Raw genomic sequence first — 26,986 nt, forward strand, 5'->3', positions numbered from 1 at the left:
AATTGGGCGGACAGGTAATGTCTCCTTGTGGGTAATTTCTCTTCCACTCTCGAGCTCAGGCAGGTGCTGGTTTGTTTGGTTATTTGTTTTGATGTGGTTCTTATTTTTATTATCACTCACTGCAAGTCATTAGTTTAGTAAACTGCTTTGATCTATTAACTAACTTCAAAACCAGCCCTTCTAAATAGCAGTTGACTCCCCTATGTGCGTAATTGATTTGTTTTCAACTTGCATAAAACATTTGTAAAGGAGGCTTGGCCTTGTTCAGTTCCCCTCCATCCAAGCTCAAACAGATAAAATCCCTGCCCTGAGTAAGAGTGCCAGACCTTTCTTTACCCCCCCCCCCCCCAAAATACAGAGCATCTCATGGCAACAGCTGTCAGGTAAAACCCTAGCCTAAACCTCATTAGGGATGCATGTACTCCATGGTGATTTCATGAAGAATTCCTGCAGCCCAGCATAAAAGCTCCGTTAAGGCAAGCCACTCTGGGGAGATCCAGCTGTTTCAGAAGAATGCTAAACATGTCTGAGGGGAATAGCCCCTCTCAGATGCAAAGCCTCAACTTGCACAAGGGAAAAAATAAAATAGATTCCAATTTGGTAAAGAGATGTGTGGAAGTCTTCCCCCTGCCCTGCCTGTCTTCTTACCATTCCTCTCTCCAACACAGACCCAGTGTGGCTTGCCTTCTGAATGAGTAGTGTTACTTGGTGACTATATTAATTCATGTTTCAGAGTAGCAGCCGTGTTAGTCTGTATCCACTCCTGTTATATTAATTCATGTTACTCTCTTTCAACATCCCATAGCAACAACAGGCAACTAATCTCCTAATTTCTCCTAAGTATCCAAGGAATTTTATAGTGCTGGAGGGAAAGCAGCGTGTGTTAATACGTGTTATGAAGAATGTTAAGAAAACCTAAGCTTACTGGATAGAAATGTAAGGTTTCAAAAATCAAATCACATGTCACAATGTATCTGAACAGATTATAATGCTGTAGCTTGTGTCTGTTATGGTTGCTGCCCGGTGAACATTGTCTCCAGACATATTCAAATCAGGCTGAAAACTGAAATTACTTTAATCTGTCTGCAACTCTGAATTAATTTTGTACTGGTTATATCCAAAGCACCTTCAGAAAAATACAAAACTTGACACTAGTTCTTTAAAAATGTTGGGGTGCAGGGAAGGCATCAAGTTAAAATGCTTTGGGTTTTTTTATTGTAACTAATAAAAAAAATAAAGACTGGAGATGGGATGGCTGAGGGAATTGATAATGGAGTAAGAGGCCTTTCACCTCATTGGCCAGCAGTTTGAATCTGGACCGGACCAATAGTGACCTCAAATCATTAGCATTTCACACCTTTTCAGTGAAATAAATTGGAGGTGTCAGTTCTGCCCCTAATGGACAAATATCGACTGAAAAATAAAAAAAAACTCCATCATAGTTGTCATTAGTAGCCTCCCTGTTGGCACCCTGGTGGAAATTCCATTGCTCTGTATTGGTTTCTGCTGCTCTTTGTTGGTTTAAACTGAAGTCTGACCAATAGATAAACTGACCAGTAGAAACATTGCTAGGTTCCAAAACCCAGGTATCCACTGGAACCAGATGAACATTTTCAATTAGTATTTCCACAAGAGCTTTTTCAGATGAGAAGCCAACCACAGAATGTGGACAGAGTGTCTTACAATTTATTCCTACAGGTGGTTTTGACTTGGAGCAAGAGTAGACACACCTGGTAACCATGGGGAGTCTGTTCTTACGTTATTTCCACCTCTGTTTAAAACCAGTGGGATTTCCATGCTATGAAATTTGGGTCAATGCTACCATTAGTGTGTGCTTAACTGTGCCTAAATTCACTTCCCAAATGTTTGAGTCTTGACCACCACTTGTGATGACACATGGGAGGTGAGCCTAGAAGAATAAACTCCTTTATGTAACACAATCAACTCCACTCCATAGCCAGGCATTTGCATGGCTAAACAGTCAGCAAGTCATTCGGGGCTTGGAGTGGGTATTTTTTCCATTTGAAACAAAGTATCTAAATGCAAGTATTTCTTCCTTCCCAGAAACAAAAGTCACATGGATGTGATTTGACTTGACAGTAGAAACAGAGCTGACCTGACCTGTGGCATCAGGGTCTAATGGACTAATGCTTTAATCCACTAAACTACCACGTCAGCTCGGCTCTCCCTTTCTATCTATTGTTATGCAGAGAGCTGTTCTCCGAATTTCTTATGCCAGGCTGGTGTAGGTACCCTTTGTGTAAATGTTGTGGGCCTCAAGCTAATTCGCTACATATTTTTACTGGCCATCTTCTTTGGATTAGTTTATTCATGGATATTTTTACTCTTCCTCCTTTTCTGTGTGTGCACATGTTGTAATGTGTGTTTGTGCTTGTGTGTGTTGAGTGGCATGTTGTATCTATGTAGCTATGTGTGCTGCGGGAGGGGTAAAGGTCTATGGTGGATGAGTACAGTATCTGTATTTTTAAGTGGGACAGTTTGATATGCACACACTGTTTTTAGTGACCTTATAGAAAAGTAGCCACTTGGATCTCTGTGTGGCTTGAGCTTGAGCTATCCTTTTTTGTAGACTTCTGAAAGTAATTAGGATTGAATTAGTTGTGAAATGTATTGCAGGGGTCTTTTCCCTCCCCTACCTCCTCATGGTTTCCAAATCTGTTGCTAGAGTAAAAGCATCCTTGGCTCAATGATGTTCAATATCTTAACTAATTTCTAAATCTTTTGTTTCCTTGAAATTTTGTTTCCAAAGGAGTTAAAAATCTGGAACAAATCTGCTGACTGAATATTTTTGTAATTATTTGAGCCAGGAAGGAATCTTTGTTGATGAAAGACAGTTGGAAACGGATCCTTTCAGCTAAGTATGTACTAAGATAACAGTCTCCTATGACATGCAAAACCTCTCTTTGTCTTTATAAAATGACCTTGCCTTCTTTAATAGGCAGTCCCTAGGAGAACATGGAGAAATGGTGAAAAGAATGTATATTTTATTAATGACTACAGTTCAATGATTTAGGGCCAGAGCAACAGATAGCTGCCTGAATTTACTCCAGATGCTGGTTATGTTATCCTGATTTCTGGCAGATGTTTTAAAATGCAGTATAGGCAAAGACAGCAAAGAACTTTTGTATATGTAATCCCCTGGCATAAATTTACCTCTCTAGTGCAAAACCTATTGTAGGGGAAGTGAAAAACATTGGAGATCCTGTATCACTGGATAATTCTACAACAAGTAAATCCACTTAAGTTCCATGTTTTTTAAATGAATTGTTATATTACATACATCATTGTTAAACCCCTCTTTTAATAAAAAATAGAGCAGCAGTTGATTTAGAGTGTTGCATTCAAGACAGGAAGTCTCTGAACATTGTGTTAAAAATGGGAAACAATATCTGCTCTGATTTACTCTATAGCTTTTTTTAAAATGGTGTTATACCTGCAGAGTACATTCTGTCTTGGAGTCTGGCCCTCCTGGGCGTCACAACAATCAGCACCTGTGAGATTTCATACATTTCACTCAATCTGTTGATGTGTGGGATGATTTTCTCTGGCTTGTGATCGAATGTTTTTAAAAGGGAATTTTGTGTTTGTAGTAGACAGGCCCAGAGGTTGAAGTTCTTTGCTTACTCATTGAACAGATAAAGGAGTCAGCTGCAGTGCTTCCCCAAGCTACCAGACAATCTTTTCTGGTTGAGTTTTCATGTTCAGGTCCCCATTCAGGAAGATACTTAAACATATGCGTAAATTTATGGCGAGTCTACACTGGCGGGGGAGGGGGGCGGTCGATGTAAGATATGCAACTTCAGCTATGAGAATAGTGTAGCTGAAGTCAACGTTTCTTATTTTGACTTAGCTCCAGTCCTCACAGCACAGGATTGATAGCTGTGGCTCCCCTGTCGACTCCGCTTCCACCTCTCGCCCTGGTGGAGTTCCCGAGTTGACGGGGAGCGTGTTGGGGATCGATTTATCACTACCTGCCAATCTGGTGGGTACTGTGGACATATCCTAAGAGTCTGTGTAGTCTCAGTGGACTATTCAAGTGCTTAGATGCTTTGGTGAATCAGGGCCTCAGCTGCGGTTGAGTGGGTTGAACATAGGAGTTGGAGTCAGGAGACCTCAGCTCTGTTCCTTACTCTGCTTCTATCTGACTATGGCCAAGTCAGTTACTGTTTATGACCATACCAGTCTCATTTGAGGTTTAATTAATTAGAGCCTGGGATGAAAGATGTTATGTCATGACATGACACAGTGAAAACGAAATGCCCTTTGTGCTTTACTTGATAATTTGTTTCTATATCTTACATTGTCTGCGTTATAATTGTTTTTTATGACATAATTGGTTTTGTACTTATAGGGAAGTTCTAATTTCCTTGCAGCTAACTGAAAATAATTAGAAATGTACTATAACTTTGCCAGTGAACATACATTTTCATAATGTAAACTTCACCTATTTTCAACCTTATAGCAATGCAGTTGTTTTAGCCTTATGTATTATATAATGTATGTGGTATACTCTTCTTGTGATGTGTAGTGCTTTGGCTGTTCAGTTTCCATTAGTGCAAAAAGCTCCAGGCATCAATTTTTAAAATATAACCCTTGACCTGTATCTGCACTACTGCAGAAGCATTTGAGAAGAAAATTAATACTGAACTATAACTGATAAAAATCAGTACCTTTTACATTTTAATCTTGAAGCAAACCCAGAACTAAACCTAATGACAATCTATGTCACATGGCCACTAGGAACCCTGATGGACAAGGTGGAACATGAAACAGCCTGGAATTTAGAGACGGTGCAGAGAAGTCACCAAAAAATTAAAATGGGAGAAGTTTTCATTCATAAAGATGGCTGAACTATTCTTCTACTTTTTAGTGTAAATGAGAATCATGCCTCCCTTGTGGACACAGAGATCCACAAATGTACTTTTAGATGAATATATAGTAGTTATTGCACTCCTTACAACCAGGGATGCGTCCATGGAGGAGGCGTAGTGCAAAAGTTCTAATTATCCACCAGCAGGCAGGCAATGCGTGTAGCAGAATAACTATCCCATTATCTTATATTACTGGACCTGCATTTATCAATTGGCCTTTCTGTACCTGCATTATATATAAGCTCTTTTTCCTGACCTTTAAGCCTTGGCCAACTCTGCCCCGGCTCCCGGTATACATCTCCAATCTTATTTCCTACTACTATCCTTCATTCCTCCAACACATCATGCCTCACTGGCCCCTTTATATGCTTCCCCTACTCTCTTCTCCATTCCTTCTTTCACACTGTCCCTTGTTCCTGGAATATTCTCTCCATCCTCGTATAGTAAGCTGCATCCTTTTTCTTTCAGTTCCCTCTTTAAAACACACTGGTTCTGCAAGACCCAAGATCTTTACTGGTCGAAATCTACAGCTCACTAAAACTAAATAACACTTCCCTCCCCTCTTTCTCCAACAAAAAGTGACTACTGCGTCACTATCCAACTCAAGTATGTGCTTTGTGTTTCATATCTATTGCTGTCTTAGACTGTATGCTCCTTGAGGCACAGTTTGTGTCTTACCCTATATTGTGTACCAGGCCAAGCACACTGTCAGTATGTTACTAATAATAAGAGCAGGCACAAAAGTCAAGATATCTTAAGATAAGATTTCTCCATTTCAAAATCAATGCTCAAGTACAGGAACTGAGAGTCACACTGAAACAACATAAAGAAATCATGTGAAAGCTTTATTCATATTTATTTAGAAAAATATATTTTTTTAAATAATCATCTAACTTCTCGCAGCAGAATACAGATAAAATTTATGCTGTTAGTGCCCTCTGATTGGCTTGAATGGTTAGGTCTCTTTCCTCCCCCACCCAAAGTACGCAAATAACCAGATAGCTGGATAAATAAAAATAGAACAATGCTTTTAAAGGCATCTGGATATAATTCTGAACATAATGGAATTGTACAAAGAATTATCTGTCCACAGAAAACTTCAGAAATGCTGTCTCCTATCTGAACCTCCATAAAGAAGAGCTGCCAAGTTTCAAAAACAGCCTAGTAGGGAGATTTGGAGGAGATTGTCAGTTCTTCCTGTTCTGCAGGAAATAAAAAGTGAATGTATAATGCAAATAAAAATACAGTGGCAATACAAGATAGTTGAAACAAAACCAGAAAACTTAACGGACTCGGAAGATTTTAATATCAAACACAGCCCATCCACAAGCAGACTAAGGACAAGATTTGAAAAGATTGTTAGGTTCCTAGTGGGATTTTCAAAAGCTTCTGGCTGCCTAACACCCAGTGCTTTTGCAAAATCCCACTAGATGCCTAAATACCTTTAAAAATCTGGTCCTATGTGATTACAAAGGAATGGACAACCTGAATGGATCGGCAATGCAGGACCATAATTAACTGATGACAGATGATGGAAGTTTTCCAAAAGGATCAGATTTTTGGCTCTGTTCAGATAAACTCTTAAAAACTTGGCTGTTTATCTATATCTCTTGGGTGGGATACTAAAAAACTGGGCCTATTTTTTCTCCCACTGTAATCAATGGCAAAACTTCTGTTGACTTCAGTGGAAGCAGAGTTATGCCATCATTAAGAGCTGTTGAAAATGCCACCCTTTCTATCTAAAAAATGGAGCAGTATGGCGAACGCCACAGTAAGGGCTCGTTGGTTTGATTTGAATCCACTTTGGTAAAGACAAGACCCAGAACAGAAGTTCTTTATGTTCCGTATTGGTTACTGGGGTGTTAGTGAATACATAGGTATAGGGCATATCATGTTAATACTGTATTATACCCAGCATGTGGCAGTTACGTTAACCAAATTATATTGTGTTTTTCCCACCACTCTATCCACTTTGCTCACTTATCTATCCCACAAGACTCTGCAATGCTCATTGTGGCTTTTGACATTAGCAAATATAAAGCCTGTTATAGGCAAAATACATTTGTTGCATGTCCTGGTACAGGCACTTTCATGGGCAACTGGTTTAAAATGTAGTATCCAAAACAGAGACAAGGAAAGGTACCGATCAACATGTTAAGGAACCGGTACAGACTGGTGAGTTGGCTCATCGGTGATGTACAAAGTACTTTCTAACTTGTAAGCTACTGACCTATAAATATAAATGGTTTTGAGGGTGCCTTTTGAAGCACATCTACTGTGTAAGGTGAACAAGCTGTGAGATAAGAATTGCTTCCCAAAAGCTGGGGTATGTGTGTCCCTTTCACATTGTACTACTTTGTCTTAGACAAAGGCTAAATTTTGTTATTCAGTCTCTTGAACATTTTTCATAGCAAAGCCCAAGTGTAGTCAATCAACTGGCTATATTTTTAGCAACAGAGGTTTCAGAAGTGTTCGCAGGGGTTGAACAAAGAAGAACATAACACATCACCACATCACCAAGTATCAGAAGCGTCATGAACCACAATGAAATCATGACTTTCAGTCTTCAGTGATAAGCAATTAATTTTGCTTTGAATTTCAGCAAAGGGCCACACACCAAGAACAGAGGTTCACACAATACCCTGTGGGTTTCAGGTATATATATGAACTCCACATGTTTTGCAGTCTGGTGTGAAAAGTTCACAAAGCTCCAATAATGAATGCATATAGGCAGGAGCCCACTTGTTAGATTCAAATACATTAATCATTTTGGGCATGATTTTATTCCCATTCACTTCATAGGGAGCAGAACTGGGCCCTTTAAATGATTTATTGAAAATACCCTGTGATGGGATAGTCTTTGCCTTATGGGTAGTGGTGTCTAGGGGTTAGCCCACCTCCATCGTGGTGTGGCCCTTTAAGATTTTGAAAAGGGCTGATGTATATACAAAGACCTAGGAGATCTTGATAGAGAAGAAACTGTCCAGGGAATAAGTACTGTTTGGGAGGAAATCCTGTCACTGTTTCTTTAAGGGCTTGTGAAAATTCCCAAACCTGAGAGGAAAACATTATGGGCCAAGAAGGCCAGTACTAAAACCCTCACAGCTCTAGAAGGAAGGGCCGTTAAACACCCCTGAATTTAAAAGGGAGCTGTATTGAGGAAGGTATAGGAACTAAATACATTAGACCCCTGAAAAAGAGGAATATTGTTTAAAGACTCTTGAGCAACATTTCTCAAATGTGACCATCGTGGCCGCATGCGGAAACCAGGGGCTTTTTGTGCAGCCACAGCAGCCTTCTAGGTGGTGATGGGGGGAGTGGGGGCTAAACATTAGCCCCTGCCCCTCCCTCCGTGTTTGCTCCTGGATGTGCAGTGCCCTACACTGCCTCTGGAGAGAGGTGGGGCACAACGCTGCAGGAGCAAGGTGAGTTCTTGACCCACCTTGGGGGAAGGATGTTTGGGTGGCAGGCTCCAGGGGTGGGACTTCAGGGACCTGGCCTTGTGGCCCCGGTCTCCAACTGTGGGGCAGTGGGTATTGACTCCCCTCGGCTATAGCCATGTGGCTCAGGCCTCCAGTTGTGGGGCTTCGGCCTTCAGCTGCATGGCAGCAGGCGCTTCCCCCTAGCTCCAGTCTCAGGCTCCAGCCACAGGCGCCGACCCCCAGCCCCAGCCACATGGCAGCAGGCTCCAAGCACAGGGCTCTGAGTACCAATCTCTGGCTCTGGCCACAGGGCAGGAGGTGCTGACCCCTGGCTCCAGCCTTAGAGCTTCAGTCAGCCTCTGGCCCCCAGTTCTGGCTGAGTGGGGATGGGTGCTGGCCCTGGGCTCCAGCCACATGGCCCCAGCTCCATGTGCTGATCCCCTGCCCCAGCTGCCTGGCTGCAGGCGCCAACCCACAGCTCTGTTCCCAGGCTCTGGCCACATGGTGGTGGAAGCTGGCCTTGAGTGTCGATCCCTGGCTGCACAGCAGTGAGCACTGGCTCCAGCCATGCAGCAGCGAGTGCTGACTTCTATTTCCAGACACGCACTTCTAGGCTCTGGCACCCAGCGCTGGGCTCTGGCCATGTGGCAGTAGGCACTAGCCTAGGGTGATCAGAAAGCAAGTGTGAAAAATTGAGACGGGTTGGCAGGTAATAGGTGCCTATATAAGAAAAAGCCCTGAATATTGGGACTATCTCTATAAAATCAGGAGGTCTGGTCACCTTACACTAGCCTTGGGCGCTGACCCACAGCTCCAGCTGTGAGCTCCGATCCCTGGTTCCAGCCACACAGTTCCTGTCCCTCACTGCGGGCTCTGGCAGTGGGTACAGAGCCCCAACCCTGGCCACATGGCAGTAGACACCATGCCCTGGCTCTGGACACGCAACAGTGGGACTCATCATTTATCCTCATCACCCTTGGCTCCCGCTGCCTCACAACCCAGTATCCATCCTCCTGCCCTCCCCAAGATCCTACTGCCTCCCCCTGCCCTGCATCCATCACTCCATCGCCTCTGGCCCCAGCTGCCTCCCTCTTTGCCCCCCAGCCCCATCCAGGGCTTAATGGATCCTGGGGCTTGCTGAGAAACGTGATATCAACAAACGTGCAAGTATCACTTTTCGCATCAGACTTACCTGTGAAAACTGATACTTGTATGTTTGTTAATATCACTTTTCATAGCCTCCCAGGTAACTACTAAGTGTGCTGTGAGATTAACAAAGATACAAAGATCACTTTTCACAGCAAGCCCCAGGACCCACTAAGCCCTGGATGGGGGCGCAAAGGGGGATGCAGCATTATTTTTGTTATTGAGTCTGCCAAGAAACTCTACAAATACACATTACGATTATTTGGATGTGAATCTGTGCATATTTAATTGTTTTTCCTAAGTTAATTATTTTAGGGGAAAAGTGTCAGTGTGGCTACAGTGAGAGTTGGTGGCCGCACGCTGTGGCTACCAAAAATGTGTTGCAAGAAGCCCTGCTGGAGGGAAGTGAGGGGAATGTGCCAGCAGAGACTTGGGGTATGTCTACATCTACAATTTTACAGCGCTGTTTGTTACAGCTGTATTAGTACAACTGTATAGGGCCAGCGCTGCAGAGTGGTCACACTTACAGCAACCAGCGCTGCAAGTGGTGTTAGATGTGGCCACACTGCAGCGCTGTTGGGCGGCTTCAAGGGGGGTTAGGGGATCGCGAGAGCAAACCGTGGGGAAGCAGGTCTCCTTCCCCACGGTTTGCTCCAGTGTTCCCCGAACACCCTCCCCCCCGCAAGCAGGTCTCCTTCCCCGCGGTTTGTTCTCGCGTTCCCCGAACCCCCGTGCAAGCAGGTCTCCTTCCCAGCGGTTTGCTCCGGTGTTCCCCGAACCCCCCTGCAAGCAGGTCTCCTTCCCAGCGGTTTGCTCCGGTGTTCCCCGAACCCCCCTGCAAGCAGGTCTCCTTCCCAACGGTTTGCTCCGGTGTTCCCCGAACCCCCCTGCAAGCAGGTCTCCTTCCCAACGGTTTGCTCCGGTGTTTTTTGAACCCCCGTGCAAGCAGATCTCCTTCCCCGCGGTGTGCTGTCGCGTTCCCCGAACCCCCCTGCAAACCGCGGGGAAGGAGATCTGCTTGCACGGGGGTTAGGGGAACGCGAGAGCAAACCGCGGGGAAGGAGACCTGCTTCCCCGCGGTTTGCTCTCGCGTTCCCCGAACCCCCCTGCAAACCGCGGGGAAGGAGACCTGCTTGATTACCAGAGAGGCTTCCTCTGGTATGCTGGGATACCTGTTTATTCCACGGAGGTCAAGAAAAACGCTGGTGAGTGTTTACACCTGATGACCAGCGCTGGATCACCAGCGCTGGATCCTCTACACCCGAGTTTCAACGGGTGTACGGCCAGCGCTGCAAACAGGGAGTTGCAGCACTGGTGATGCCCTGCAGATGTGTACACCTCCTAAGTTGCAGCGCTATAACTCCCTCACCAGCGCTGCAACTTTGTGGTGTAGACAAGGCCTCGCTCAGTCAGCTGAGGGCACTACAGGGTGGGCATGCCCTATGGCATACCTCAAAAGCGTTACTCCCTATTATGGATAAATGGCCTGAAAAATTATAGTGTTAAATGGTAAAATCATTTTAAAGATTCCAAAGTGCCTGAGAGAAAATACATCTTTAATTAAAAATGCTAAGTGGGTGTGTTTTGCTTTTTTAAAAATATCTAAATACAGTTCTAACTTTTCATGGCCAATTTCTAACCTCAGAAAAGTAACAGTTTGTATTTTGAAAATCTGACAGTCCCTACACTGTGCTGATACAAGCAGGCATTGGTACAGATATAAGGCCACACAGATGCTTAGTGCAATCCAATAACTTCAGTAGATTACACCAAAGATTAATTTGCCCCGCTGATTCTGTGTGGGGTGGATACTGCTCCCTTTGAATTCAGTGGTAGGACTCGTGTTAACTTCAGTGGGAGCAAGATCAGATTCTATGTCTTTAATTCAGAGTGAGACAGACTACAGCTGTAAGATGCTTTGGTTTATTTGGCAAAGGAAGACAGGCATTACTCAAATATGTCTCTTACTTTTGTTTCATTTTTGTGTTCATCTGTATTTTTGGCTTATGTCTGTGTGTGCGTGTGTGTGTGTGCGTGCGCATAAATATTGTCATTGGAAAAGCTAGCTATTGTATATGAATATATATGATCAATAAGACTTGAGAATGCATATTTTTTATTTTTAATTTAATTTTTTTCCACACAGAAAGGAGAAAATATATATTACATGACAATAGCTCTGTATGTGAAAACTGTACTTTGTCCTACATGAAAATTACTAAAATATGAAAGGAAAATGCATTCTCAGGTCAGACTGATCTTGTAACAATTCTCAAATAGTGCATTAGTAACTGTTTACATAAACCATAACAACTGTTCACCAGTTAAAGACTTTACCTTTCTTCACACAGAAACAGCAGGGAAGCAGACATGTGGCAGAGGAGCTTGCTATTCCAAACAACATAATTGATCATTTAAAGGACCATCTGGAAAACTTGCCTACAGATAAACTGCTGATTAAGGCTACAGGATGTTTAACACTTAACCACAATACTACACAATTATCACACAACTTGCAGGGAAATGGGCACAGTAGCATCAGCAGTTATTGGTTCACCCTTTAGTATTGCTTCACACCATGGGCTTAAATGTTCAGATTTGGTTTTCACTTTGCCTGGCTAAATGGATTGTTCTACTGTATTTTGCATTATGAACCCAACAAAAGGTCTCTCACGCCACTGGTATCAGTGCTTATGGGATTATGTTCTCTTAAATCATTTAATATTATGGAGGTTCATTCTTGCAGATTTAGAGTATACAGTGAATTGAAAGCAGCTCACCTTTGGTTTTTAACAAAAGCAACTATTTAATGACTCACTGAGTGGAAATGTATGATTACTTTCCCCTAAATGAAGTATTCCAGTTGAGAGCAATTCCTCAAAATTAAGGTTTGATTCAGCAAGGTATTTAAGCATTTGTAACTTTAAACATAGGAGTAGTTCCATTCCATGGGGACTGCTCACGTGCTGAAGTACCTGTATCAGCCCCTGCTTGAACAAAATTCCCAAACTTTCTTATGCTATGTCTACACTAGTGGGTTTAGAGTGGCACAGCTGTACCGATGCAGCTGCGCTGCTGTAAAATCTTGCGTGTAGCCAATCTATGCTGACAAGAGAGACCTCTCTGGTCGACATAATAAAACAACCTCAAAGAGTTGCCATAGCTATGTTGGTGTTTTTTTCACACCCCTGAATGACATTAATTTTGCCGACATAAGTGGTAGTGTAGACATGGCCTTAATCAACAGCATGGCTGGTTGCTTTACATTTTTGAATGTACATTTGTTTAAAATAAAGTCAATGAGAAAAAGAACAAGCAACTCTGATGAGAATTGTAAAATAAGGCATGATGGGGACCTCATTGTTAGAAAGTAATTATTTTAGAAGACACAAAGACGTGATGTGCCAAACCATCTCATGCCTCACCAAGCGAGTAATACATTTTTAAACCTGTTTTGTTCAAATACTATACTGGCAGCCTTAACTATGGCCTTCTCTACCATGCACATGCTATCACAAAGAAAGGCGGGAAAAAAATTACATTGAGCACCATAAAGCTAGAATGTTATCAAAAGACAGGAAAATATTACTATAGAAAAGGATTTTCCAGTACAATAACACTGAATGAAAGAGGGACTTGTGAAGCCTTCGGGATATGTATTTTTTCCTATTGAGTTTTTCTCCTTTCAGAAAATAAACAAAGGACTAACAATATTTTCTAGGTAGCCCTCTGCTTTTTCAAGGCAAAAGGTACTGAGATTGCCGGCCATCATTTTAATTTGAGCTATTTGATCAATACTCTCAATGAGAAGAGGTTTCTGTTTTGACTCAAACATGCTGGCAGAATTGCCAGGAGTGAAGATAAGTTAGGACTTGATCCAAAACCCACTGAAGTCAATGTCGACTCCCATTGACTTCAATGGGCTTTGGGGCAGGCCTTTAAAGGCCAACAGTGAAATCCTGTCCACCCTGACTCTCACTGACTTCAATAGTGCTGAGATGTCACCCCCAGAAATCTGCACGTGCAAAGGGTCTTGTGTTCACATAGTTTTCTTACATCTGACATTAAAACCTTGGGGGCATGGTTTGAAGAGTTCCTGAGCACCCACAACTCTAATTCAAGTCATGGCACCTTTTGAAAATTGGACCCTTGTTTATGTACTCTTGATATGTCTTTTGGGAGCAAGCTCCAGAAAAGATCTTAAAGAAAAGTAGAAAAATTAAAGAAAACCAACTTAAAGTTATGTGGAAAATGCTTAAGGAGCCTCAACAGAGTTGTTGCATTTCTTAGCCATTTCTCATGTAATATTAACCTTATAAAGCAAAACAGTCAATACACATTAAGGAGATGATGTTCAAAAGCCCCTGAAGAATTTAGGAGCTGAAGTCCTGCTGATGTTCAATAGAACTTATGCTCTGCACTCACTTATTGAATATCTCACTCTAAGGCGGACCCAGTCTTAAAAGTATGTGTGTGTGTGTGTGTGTGTATGTGCGTGTGTATAAGATATATAACTAAATATTGTGGTGAATTAGGTGTTCATGAAAGAGAAGATATATAATAGCTGCACAAGGTACACATTCCCCAATAGCTCTGCTAACATAACATCTTTTATAAAAGACAAGGGGTCTATCCAAAGCAGAGTGAAAATTGTGCTGATTTGTTCTCATAGAGTTGTGCTGTGGATAAATGTCCATCAGGAATCCTCCGGCTGAGCTGGCTGATCTCCTGAAACTGCTACATATGGAATGACTGCAAAGACTAATACCAATACCTTCTCTGTTTTACGGTGCTCTCTACATTAGCATGCACAATCCTCTCACAAATAGGTGGTCCTGCCAGAATGTGGTTGAGGCATGTTAGCAATGCAGCACGGGAAAAACTTAGGGGCCTGTTCCAAAGCCCATTGCAGTTGACTTCACCTCCATGCTGTATCCATTTTGTGGATATGAAGAGGCTTTTAAGTCTTGAACTCTGTCCATTTTCTGAACATGCTTTTTAAAAAAGTGAATTTCATCATACATGCAGAGATAGCTCCCAACTAATAAATGTCTGCGTGGTTCTGTTAATGTGGAAGAGCCAGAAACTCATGCTGAACCACAACTTTGACTCATGCCTGATGCTGACCATGGCAGTACTTGTGTAAGGAGTAATACACTGGATATGCCAGACATGCAATGTTTTAAATATTAAAACAATTCTGCCAATCCCTGGTGGCTCTTGGAAAGAATAAATGTCTGTTGTCTGGCTCGTGCTGCGATAATACATACTACAGACATATTGCACACACAAGAAGCCAAGGACTTCAAACAACTTTGTCTCATTATGGCCTCAGGCATAAGCAATGCAAACACAGTTGAAGTTGATGCTGAAATTTCTGCCCATTGGATCTCCCATCATTAAGCTGTTTTTGATGTTCTTGACCTATTCACATCCTGCAATTTTTCCTGTACGTCTTTCTTGTATGCAGTTTGGTTCTGAGGATTCTGTTATTGAGAGGGAAGTCACTGCTGTGGTTTTTACACAAAGGAAGAGAAAAGTTTCTGGCATCAACTTGATTCCTGCACAAGTATATAATTCTTTCCTTGTCTGGTGGACTCCTTGCCTGTTGTTCAACATTTTAATTATATTAGCATATTTGAAACAATTCCTCTAAGCTTAAGAAAGGAAATATAATTATCACTGCATGGGAGACAGGGAAGACTTGTAGACGTATGTGTTTACTGGAAGTAGTTTTCAAAGTTTTTTTTGCCAGATTTCTGTTATGAAAATTACTGTCCTGAGAGGAGACAGTAAACCTATTTTTGAAGAGTAGATAGGTTTCAAGAGGGACTATTGTACTTCAGATAGTTGCTTTACCCTTTATTATATGATTAATAAGGACTCCCTAAGAATGAACCAACAATTGTTTGTGACTTTTATTGCCCTCAAAGTAGTCATTGATTCAACTGACAGTCTTACTCTGGTCCAAATCAATAGAGCTGTGCAAGCCAGTTCCAGTTCATAGATAGACAGAGACCTTTTTTTCCTGTCTGTCTGCATGGACTTCCTCAGCCAGAGTTTCACTTTGAGTTTTAACTTTGAAATAAGGAAAGAACTGGCTCTTCTGCAAAAGCAAGAAGAAGCTGGAAAAATCTGTGAAACACATACAGTAAAATTACTGTATTTCACTATTGCTCTTCTGATTATTTTATTTAAACAGAGAAGTTTAAACATCTCAATGCTGATGAGTAAAAAAAGAACTAATCTATAAAAGTTAAAACAAACCCATGAGTTTAATTTTAAATTCCTATTTGAAGCAAAAGACAAATGTGTTATGGTAGTGATACTTTCACAGCACAAACAGAATTGCTGGTGCAGACTGATGGCAAGTCTCATAACTAGGGAGTTCAGCTCCAGGTTCTGCTAAAGACTTCATATGGGACCTGAATAAGTCATTTAACCTCTAAGGGTACATCCAGACTACCCGCCGTATCGGCGGGTAGCGACTGATTTACTGGGGATCGATATATCGCGTCTCGTCTAGATGTGATATATCGATCCCTGAACGCGCTTCCTGTCGATTCCGGAACTCCACCAGAATGAGCGGCGGTAGCGGAGTCAACGGGGGAGCCACGGCCGTCAATCCCGCGCCGTGAGGACGGGAGGTAAGTAGGAATAAGATAGGTCGACTTCAGCTACGGTATTCCCATAGCTGAAGTTGCGTATCTTACATCGACCCCCACTCCACAGTGTAGACCAGGCCTAAGTCTTGCAAATTTTCTCTTATCTGTAAAAGGAGGACAATACTTTCCTATATGTCTATATACTTGTAGGGCCCCATTGCTGTAGTACCAGAGCGCCTCACAAGCATGATCAGATTTAAACTTGGAACACCCTTGGTGAGATCCCTTCATTATAGGTGAGGAACTGTGCATAAAGAGATTAGGGGCCTTACTCTGGAAACTCTTGGGGCAAGTCTTCACTACAGCACTGCATCGGTGCAGCTGTGCCAATAAGTACTTGGTGATAAGTGGGTGTGGACAGTGCAAGACTTGCATCGCTTGGAGGGGGGCTTTTTCACACCCCTGAGATGTAAATTATATTGACTTAGGCTGTGGTGTAGACCTGCCCTTAGGATATGTCTATACTGAAATTAAAACCTGTAGCTGGTCTGTGCCAGGTGACTCAAGCTAAAGGGCTCAGGCCAAGGGATTGTTTCTATGGTAACCAGACAGCAAGTGTGAAAAATTGGGATGGGGGTTAATAGCCTATATAAGAAAAAGACCAAAAAATCAGGACTGTCTTTATAAAATCGGGACATCTGGTCACCCTAGCTGTTTCATTGCAATCTAGATGTTTTGGCTTCAGTGCTGTAAGACCCTGCGAGGTGGGACAGTCCCAGAGAGAATATCTACACCTCAAATAAATTGACCCTTAGCCTGAGTCAGCTTGCATGGGTCAGTCATGGGTGTCTAATTGCAGTGTAGACATACCTTTGGACACATGCTTCCCATTGATATTAATGGACCTATTGTCAGACCTCAAGTTAAGTAGGTGTGTAAGATGTTCTAGAATCAGGATATTAGCAACTTGTCCAGTGACTCGGTGGATAATGACAGAGCAAGGAATTGAGCCCCAGTTTAATGTCTTACCCACAGGGCCACATGTAATTAGTGAGACAATTCATTAAATTTGCAACATGGTTCGAGAGACACTGTAGCAGTACAAAGTAGTAGTATAAGAGCTGTGGATTTGCCTTTCATTGTAGTGGTTTGACTGACGTCTAGGTAAACTGTTTATAAACTAGTGGGGGCTTCTATTCTTAGTAATACTGCATTGTTTGGCTACAGTAATCAGTTGTAATATGTTTGTCTTGCGATCTCAATTACACTTAAAACACACATCAAACCATGTGAGTCAGTGCAGGAAAACGTCAAAACATCTGCTCAGATTATTTGAGGTTTGTTTTAAATAGGCAATTGAAATATTTCCTGTTTTTCCCTTATGTTTGAATCCCCCCATCCTCATAACTAACTTTTATTTTTCCATGTAAAGCCCCAGTGGAAATAATTAAGTGTTTCCCCACAACTAGCTTGTATTCCAACAAACTAGAGTCTTGAAACAAATGCATAATAGTAAGAATGACAGGCATCTGAATTAAAATGTTTGCTTGCCTACCTGGTTTATCCCCTCCAGAAGAAGAGGAAGAAGAAATATATACTTGCGGGAGTGTGGGGGAAGCAGAGGTGAAGAGAAGAATTCTGCAGTATGTTTGAAAGCGAGCTCCTATATAATTTTAAAAAATCTATCTATTTCTAGCGCTGCCATCACCAGACCATCTCTAGTCACAAATACAAGAATTAAAGAACCATCAGCACTCTCGGTTAGATTGGCCTCCTGCTCTTCCATTAGTGAGACCTATTCCTAAGGTCTTCCTTTGAGTGAAAAAGAAAACAGACCAGCCAGAGGTGGCAGAAGGTGTTTCTGGCGACTGCTGTAATACGTGGGAGCCCTGGTATTCATCAGTAAGGGTTAGGCTGTAGCATGTGCTGCTGTTGCCATTCTGGTGTGTGTAGCATGCTATAGGCAACACCAAGAGATGGCTTGAGTAGTCCCTTGGGCTGCCTAAATTATGCTGGAGGCTGTTTCAGCCCCTGAAATAGCCAATAATTGAGAGGGTGCAAAAGTGGCCTAAAGATATTCCCCCTCTCCACCCCCAGTGTTGTCATCTGTGCTTCACCTCTTGGAGGCACTGGGTCTACATGGAGGGCAGAGTTGAGTGTGAGTCAAGGTTTGTGCACCCTCTGATAAATGATTGCTGGACAGACATCCCTGACAGATGGAGTAGGCATGGCTTCTGCTATTTTCTCAAGGTATTTCTCCGTTTCTGCCAGCTCTTTTTCATCCAGGGGCATAATTCTTCTGAAGCTGAGGAAGCTGGCCGTGATGAGAGTGTCTTTCTTCTTATGTGTGGTCCAAGGGCTCGTCAAGCGACTGAGGGTCATGATGCCAGGGTGAATCCTGGTCCCACTGAAATCAATGGCAACATTCTCATTAACTTCAGTGGGGCCAGGATTTCACCCTAGGCTTCTATTTAAGGCTGATATTGACAGGCTGGCAATTATTCTGTACTGCCATTTATCCACCCCTGAAGGATGCTGGGAGGCTTAGTTGTAAACAATGTTGAGATCCTTGAATGAACAATGCTATATAAATACAAAACTACAAAAGAAAATGGTTTCTACTCAGTGATTTGAGACTGACTCTCTAAAATAACTCTGAGTTAAGCAATGCAAATAGATTATAAGGCAGAGGCCATTTCTACACTGTTACTGAGGCAATTTGCCATTAGAGTCAAGGGGATTTCACCTTGAGTAAGAAGTGCAGGAGGAGGCCCTCCATATTTTTTAGCTGTGTTTTGCAAAGTTTCTGCAGCCAATGTATCTATAAACAGCTATTGCAGCAAGCAGGTCCCAAAACTCACTACTGGGAGATTTAGTTGTGAACCTGCTGACTGAAACCTCTATTAAAGAAAACTAGGAAGATCCAGGTATAAGACCTACCTGATCCAGACTGCAATGAAGTCTATAGGAAATAAGTAGGAGAAAAACAGTCTGTTCACTGAAGAGCCTGGTAGTCCCATCAACAGCTTTTGATAAACATCGCACTAGATTGCTGTGGTTATTGATGGCACACTCATAATTACTGTTCTCTTCATGGTAATAAATATAATTTTATGATCAACTGTAAACCCATAGAAAATGAAACTAATTTAGCAAAGGCAAGAAAAAGTCTGACCAGTCTCTACTTTAAAATCATAACAACACTTGGCACTTAGTCCTCTTCAGAGCATTTTACAAACATCAACTAATTAATTTTCACATTAAGTAGGTGAGTGTGGTAAGTATTAGTAACCCCATTTCAGACATGGGGAAACTGAAGTGCAAGGGGTAAGTGATTTATACCAGTCTGTCAAGAGAATCAGTATCAAAATTGGGATTAGAGCTCAAGAGATCCTGATGCTTCCAGCCAAAGGGTCAGTCTAATACACCTCCTCCTTTCTCTTCATTGCATTCAATATTTAGCCTATGGAAAAACCCTTTATATTAACATTCTGATTTAACATGTATATTGTGGTCTTACAGAAAGAAACGTCATAGTTTTATAACTAAATAAGATTCAGGACTTAAAGTGAAATGACTGCATACATTTTGGTCAATTTTATTTTGCTGTTAACATCCCCCTACCAATTTCATTTCACCGTTAACATCCCACCCAGAACACCATGAGTTGAAATCCTCAGCTGTGGCCATGTAGTATAAATTGCATTTTGGGAAGAAAGGACACAAAGGTGACTTCTGCACTCCCCAATGCTGGGCTGGCTGTGGGATGAGGCAGTCCACCGGTACAGTTTAGATTAACAACCCTCAAATTGCTCTAAATTCTGCCCACTCCCAACACCCCTAAAGGGCTGAAATGGTAGGTTGGGATTTCTGGGGCATAGAGAAAACATGGCCACATTCCCTTTATTGAAGCCCATGGTACCGCACAAACCAGCCACAGAGCAGTCCAGGATATTCTTCTGAACATCTCAAAAGGAAAATCATTCCAATGGAATATTCCATATTCAAAGTGCAGACAAAACAGAGCTATTGCATGCAGTGTGGAACACTAACATCTTCATGTTGTAGCACATATACAAAACTTCACCGACATAGGGTGACCAGACAGCAAGTGTGAAAAATTGGGACGGGGGTGGGGGGGCAATAGGAGCTCATATAAAAATAAGCCCCAAATATCGGGACTGTCCCTATAAAATCGGGACATCTGGTCACCCTACCAACAGAGCACATGATGATTTCAGATATCAAGGTAGGGAGTGGGATATAAATGCCCATGCAATCTTGTCCCCCTTCTGCATATGTATTATAATACAGTCATTAATTACATGATCACATGCTAGTTTTTCCATAAGGACCAATCCCAGTTCTGAGGCTGATTCACTATGAGTCACTTAATCTCTCTCTCTCAAGTTTCCCAATCAGTAAAGTGAAGTTTCAAATACTTACCTACCTCTAAGGGTTGTTGTGAATGCTAGTTAATTAGGGTTAAATCCTCTTCTTATTCTGTGAGTGGTCCCATGATTTCACTGGGATTATCTGAATGAGTATGACAATGCTTGAAAAGCTCTCTATAAATGCTAAACTGTTGTTTTGTTGTTGTTGTTATGAGGAGTAATAAATGACATGCTACAGTATGAATGGCATATGTTCAGGGAAATCATTCCCTGATGATAATCATTAATGACAAAGGGAGGCACATGATTTCTATTTTTCTGCTTTTCAAAGTTTGCCAATATTTCTGGTACACTGCGAATCCCACATTAATAAATAGGTAAACCCTTTAGACACATGCAGTAAAATACAATGACGCTCTCTAAGACAAAGATTTGCTGAAGGAACAAATGGGATAAGGTCAAACAACTCCTACATGCAAAGATATACATTGTAATATGCTGACCTTTAAAAAAAAAAAAAAAGTCCAGTAACAACAACTTTCCTGTGCTCTGAACTGAAAACATTTACGTTTTTTTAATTTGGTGTGTGATGATGGGCTAGTCACTTAACCCTTAGGTTAAGTATGTCCACACCTCTAAACGGGGATAGTAATGCTTACCTACCTACCTTTGAAAAAGGATTTTGAGAGCTAAGCCCCAATCCTGCAATTGGATCTGTGCAGACAAAATCTTACGCCTATGTAGAACCTCACTGATTTTGTTGGGACTCCACCTGCAGGGATCTGATTTTCAGCTTCAGGGATTTTCAGATTAGGACTAGATCAGGGGTTCTCAAACGGGGAGTCGGGACCCCTCGGGGGTCAGGAGGTTATTACATGGGGGGTTGCGAGCTGTCAGCCTCCACCCCAAACCCCGCTTTGCCCCCCACCATTTATAATGGTGTTAAATATAAAAAAAAGTGTTTTTAATTCATAAGGGGGTCACACTCAGAGGCTTGCTATGTGAAAGGGGTCACCAGTACAAAAGTTTGAGAACCACTGGACTAGATTCAGTCTCAGCTCTGAGTATACGGCAGCCATAGCTGTATCACCTCTGGAACAGCACCATGAAGGATCCAGATTCAGACACACACACAGTTCCTCCCGTGCTCCTCCCTTGCTGTGGCTGGGGGTATATGACATCATTTCACCCCCTTTTCAAGGTGCACTTGACCCGTTTGTTGGCTGTGTGGAGGAGGGAATGGAGCCATGGCTCTGCACTCCCGAGACCCTTCCTGCACACGTGTTTGTGGGTGGGACTGTTAGGCATTTGATGGCTGGGACTCAAGATTCCAGATCCACTCACAGTAAGGGGACCCCCTCAGGACTTGTGAGAATACTGTGCATCACAGCAGCCTGAGTTACAGCAGGCATTCAAAAACTCTGTGGGCACACAGTCTGCCATGGTGTCACTCCCACATGACTCCCTCCCACACCCAGAGCTCCAGTCCAGAAGCCATAATGCAGCTGCATGGCTAAAAGGGAGTCCTTATTCCCTCACACTCCCCTACATAGTCACCTTAGGGTTAGGGTCAGTCTAGCCCTAAAAGTGCTATATATACTAATTATAATTAAGCAATTATTATAATTCTTTTGAGAGAATACAGTTAAAATTAAACCTTACTGGACTGAGATTAAACATAACTTTTAAATTCATTATATAAACAAGGACGGCACATTTTCAAAAAATTGTAAATTATAAATGGTGTAAATTTGCAAGTTTGATTATTTGCATGTTCAAAATCCCCATGTTTCCACATGCAATCGCAGAGCATACAAATTGGGTAATTAGTTCTCTATGGTTATCTGATCTGTACCCACACTTATACATGCAAATGCTTGCAAGACCAAATTTTCAAATATAGACACTAGGTTGATGCCACTGGGAAACGTGGCTTTCAAATACTCATCCGTCATTGTGGAAAAACTTTTATGAATGAGGACTGGACGGAGACAGCAGACTATTGATTGGCATGTTTGTCTGAATGAAATCGGTGCGATACATTTTGAGTGAAATTCATATAATTGGACAGCCCTTGTTTTGGCCATCAGCAGAGGATTGAACTCCATTCTCCATGAATATACCAGATGTAAGCAAAGAAAGAGCACTAACATGTTTACTGACACCACAATGCCCCAAATGAGGTCCTAAAGACCTCCTTCAGCATCGTGAGGGTGAGCAGGTACAGTATGTCACACAGATACAGAGTCAACACAATCCCATCTTGTCTAAGAACACTAAATCAACCATTTAAAAAAACTGTCAGATATACAAGTGAGGAATAATTAAGAACCACGTGGGAATGTACCACCGTGCTTGTCTGCTGACAAGGGACCTGATTTGTATGCCTTAAAAGGGGGTGGGGGGGGCGGGCTTGATATCTAAGTGGGATTGGGCCCAAAGTTGATGACAAAGGAGATGCTGCTCTGCAGATGAATGCTCTAAAGCCAACAGAGAGAATCATTTGCTTTTCTTCTTACAATCTGGGGAGCTCAGCACCTGTGTAGGCAATACAGAATCATTGTTACGTTAGGTTAATCATTGTTAAACTGCTAAATGGGCACTGCAAGCCCCATCTGTTTATTCAGTCTTTTGCCGGAGGTGGGTTGGTTAGGAGGGAGTTGCTGTTTTGTTGTTTAAATTTAAATGACATAGGTACTATGGGGAATCTGTAACTTCTGGCTTTTGTACCAATATGTGGATTTTAACTAATCGCATCGTAGTCTTTCCAAAGTGCTTGGAGACTAACTGACAGGCACATGGTTCATAAACTGAATAGCAAATAAATGAACCACAACCTAACTGAAAAACTGAGCAAAATGATGGTTCTCTGATAAGTGAAAAATAATTAATATTGATAGGGGTTCACTGTTTGTTTGTGTGTGTATGTGTGTATATATATATATATATTTTTCCTCCTCTCCCTCAAAAGTCTTAACTTTATGTTGTTTCTGGTTTTCAAAACTATATTTCTAAAATACTTTATCCCACTATAAGCCTCAACAGACTCTGCAGCAGGGTGTATGCATATGGATCTGTTCACGTGCATGCTGTTGCAGTAGTGTCTGAAAGCCCCAGTCATGGACCACAACCCTATGTGCTAGGTGCTATACAAACACAGAACAAAGAAACAGTCCCTGTCCCAAACAGCTCACAGTATAAGTATCTGACAAGAGACAAAAGATGGATACAGTAAGATAGATGGGGAGGGTGGGGGATCACAAAAAAACAATGAGACATTATTGGACAGCATGATAGACAGTGGGCCCAGCATGTCAGCTGCCTAACCATTGTGAAGACAAAGTGGGTAAGGTAATATCTTTTACTGGACCAACTTCTTGAGACTGACAAGCTTTTGAGACATGCAGAGCTCTTCTTCAGGTCTGGGAAACTTAGGCCTACACTATAGAGTTCTACACTATAGTTCTACCAAGTTCTACACTATAGAGTTAGGTCGATGCAAGGCACCTTACGTCGACCTAACTACGTAAGTGTCTACACTAAAACTTCTCTCCCACTGATGTAATTCATCCACTACACCAACTTAACACCACCTCCATGAGAGATGTAGAGTCAATGGTGAGGTAGTTAAGTCAATGCTGTCTCAGTGTAGACACTGTGTTGCCTACGTCGACAGTTCAGTTGGTGCAAGCGCTCCTGATGAGCATGTACACTAATGACACAAGGAGCAAAGTATAGACACGTCACGTGCATCCGATGAAGTAGGTATTCACCCACGAAAGCTCATGCTCCAATATGTCTGTTAGTCTATAAGGTGCCACTGGACTCTTTGCTGCTTTTACAAATGTTATAATTACTGCAGTGGCTGTCTGCTGACATAAATTATGTCGACTTGATTTTGTGGGGTAGACATGCCCTTACCCAGAGTGTCACAAGGTGGAACAGATTGTTCAGCATAAGTAGTTAACACACATTTCAAGGGACCATTCAAGGTGAAGTGGCCTGTTAACACCCCTCCTATCATAGGGAGGAAAGAAAAGGGGTGAGTGGGTGGGAAAGCAACTGGAGGAGAGAGGTTGTAGATTTTTGTAACAGGCCATAAATCCAGTGTCTCTATTCAGTCCATGATTTTTAGTGTCTAGTAAAGTTATAAATTTAAGCTCCCAGGCTTATCTTTTGAAAGTGTTTTGCAGGTTACCTTTGAGGATTGGTCTGATAGGTCAGCTACAGAGTGATTGATTTGTAAAATATCAGAGGGGTAGCCGTGTAAGACTGGATCTGTAAAGGCAGCAAAGAATCCTGTGGCACCTTATAGACTAACAGACGTTTTGGAGCATGAGCTTTCGTGGGCAGGAGCGGCCCCAGGGTTTCTGACACCCTAGGCGGATGGCCATTTCGCCACCCCCCGCGGGTCCGGTGGACCTACTGCAGTCATGCCGGCAGACGGTCCGCTGCTGGAAAGGCTCCGGTGGACCTGCTGCAGGCATGACTGCGGTAGGTCTGCCGGAGCCTTTAGACCAGCGCACTGTCCGCCGAAACGACTGCGGCAGCTCCACCGGAGCCTTTCCAGCAGCCGACAGTCCGCCGGCATGACTGCGGTAGGTCCACCGGACCCGCGTGCCACGCCGCCCGGCAAAATAGTGCCCCCCAAAAATTCTGGCACCCTAGGCCATTGCCTAGGTCGCCTAAATGGTAGCACCGGCCCTGTTCGTGGGTGACAAAGTGGGTATTCACCCACGAAAGCTCATGCTCCAAAACGTCTGTTAGTCTATAAGGTGCCACAGGATTCTCTGCTGATTTGTAAAAAGCATTCACCCACAGGTGATCAGTCCGCATCCTCAAAGGAAACTTGCACAACACTTTCAAAAGATGAGCCTGGGAGCTTAAATGTATAACTTTGCCAAACACTAAAAATCATGGACTGAAAAGAAACACTGGATTTATAGCCTATTACAACATCTATAACCCACTACAATCCCGTCATCTGCTTTCCCACCCCCCTTCTTTCCTCCTTATGACAGGTATGTTAACAGGCCACTTCACCTTGAATGGTCCCTTGAAATATCTAACTACTTATGCTAAGCAATCTGTTCCAGCTTGCAAATAGCTGTGACACTCAGGGCTTGGCTACACAGGAGAGTTGCAGCGCTGGTGCTGGGTTTACAGCGCTGCAACTTACTCACCGTCCACACTTGCAAGGCACATACAGCGCTGCATTTCCCTGGCTGCAGTGCTGGCTGTACTCCTGTTCTGCCTGGGGTATAACGATTGCAGTGCTGGTGATGCAGCGCTGCTCCGCCAGTGTGGCCATCAAAAGCGCTGTAATTGGCCTCCAGAGGTATTCGGAGGCATCCCAGAATGCCTGTTCAGCCACTCCCAACAGCGCTGCAAATGTTGCAAGTGTGGCCACACTGCAGTGCTGGTAGCTGTCAGTGTGGCCACTCTGCAGCGCTTTCCCTACACAGCTGTACGAAGACAGCTGTAACTCCCAGCGCTGTACAGTTGCAAGTGTAGCCATACCCTCAGTTAGGGGAAGTCTACACTACAGCTGTGCTACTCTAGCGCTATAATGAAGATGCTCTAAACCAAGGCATAGTTAATCCACTTCCCCGAGAGGAGGTAGCTATGTTGGTGGGACAAGCTCTCTCCCCAACATAGGGCTGTCTGCATAGGGGGGTATAACTATATTGCTTTGGGGTGTGGATTTTTCACACCCCTGAGTGACGTAGTTATACCGATATAGGTCTGTAGTGTAGACCAGACCTATGTTTCCCAGTCCTGAAGAAGAGCTCAGTGTAGGCTCAAAAGCATGTCATGGGGGAAGGGATAGCTCAGTGGTTTGAGCATTGGCCTGCTAAACCCAGGGTTGTGAGCTCAATCCTTGAGGGGGTCACTTAGGGATCTAGGGCAAAAATCAGTGCTTGATCCTGCTAGTGAAGGCAGAAGGCTGGACTTGATGACCTTCCAGTTCCAGGAGATTAGCATCTCTCCTATTATTATTTTTCTCACCAGTCAAAAATATTACCACACTCACCTTGTCTCTCTAATATCCTGGGATCAGCATGGCTATACCACCACTGCATATACCCATTGTGCAGTTTAATAGTGTTAAACAAGAAGTTTCATGCACACATGCATCACATTAGAGTTCACCATTCTGCTTGAGTTGGAAGAGGAGCAGTGAGAGCTTCATGCACTTGACAAATGGATCTCAGGTACGGAGAGCAAGAAGCTGTTGCTGAGCAAGAAAGCTTGGGGATGAACATGGTATAAACACCCAGTTTCCCCTATCTTACTCTAATGTTGGTTAATGGAAAAGTGATTCTGAGATTAGTGACATACTTGGTAATGTGGAATAGTTGAAGAAACTGGGCTGTGCACTAGTTCATACAGACCTCAGAACTTCTAAGTATATTCTGTCAGTCACTGGGGATTTGCTCTGACCACATGGAGTTGCCTTGGACAAATTATAAACATTTCCTCAGAAGACAGTGAGCCTGAAAAACATTTAAAAACTTAATGTAGCT

At 42.8% G+C, this 26,986-nt stretch overlaps 1 protein-coding gene across 2 annotated transcripts in view; it reads left to right on the forward strand.

The window, feature by feature from the left end:
* LOC127049292 (uncharacterized) overlaps nucleotides 1-26,986 on the forward strand; it is a 105,820-nt gene that overhangs the window by 74,404 nt on the left and 4,430 nt on the right. Inside the window, exon 2 of one of the 2 annotated variants that reach the window (XR_007773908.1) lies at nucleotides 11,812-12,659. The exons of the other annotated variant lie outside the window; for it this stretch is intronic. The gene's annotated coding sequence lies outside the window, so the exon portion shown is untranslated. Of the gene's footprint in view, nucleotides 1-11,811; nucleotides 12,660-26,986 lie in introns of those variants that run through there. 2 annotated transcript variants of the gene reach the window in all.

Source organism: Gopherus flavomarginatus, chromosome 4 (genome assembly GCF_025201925.1).
Source record: "Gopherus flavomarginatus isolate rGopFla2 chromosome 4, rGopFla2.mat.asm, whole genome shotgun sequence".
NCBI classification, from domain to species: Eukaryota; Metazoa; Chordata; order Testudines; family Testudinidae; genus Gopherus; species Gopherus flavomarginatus.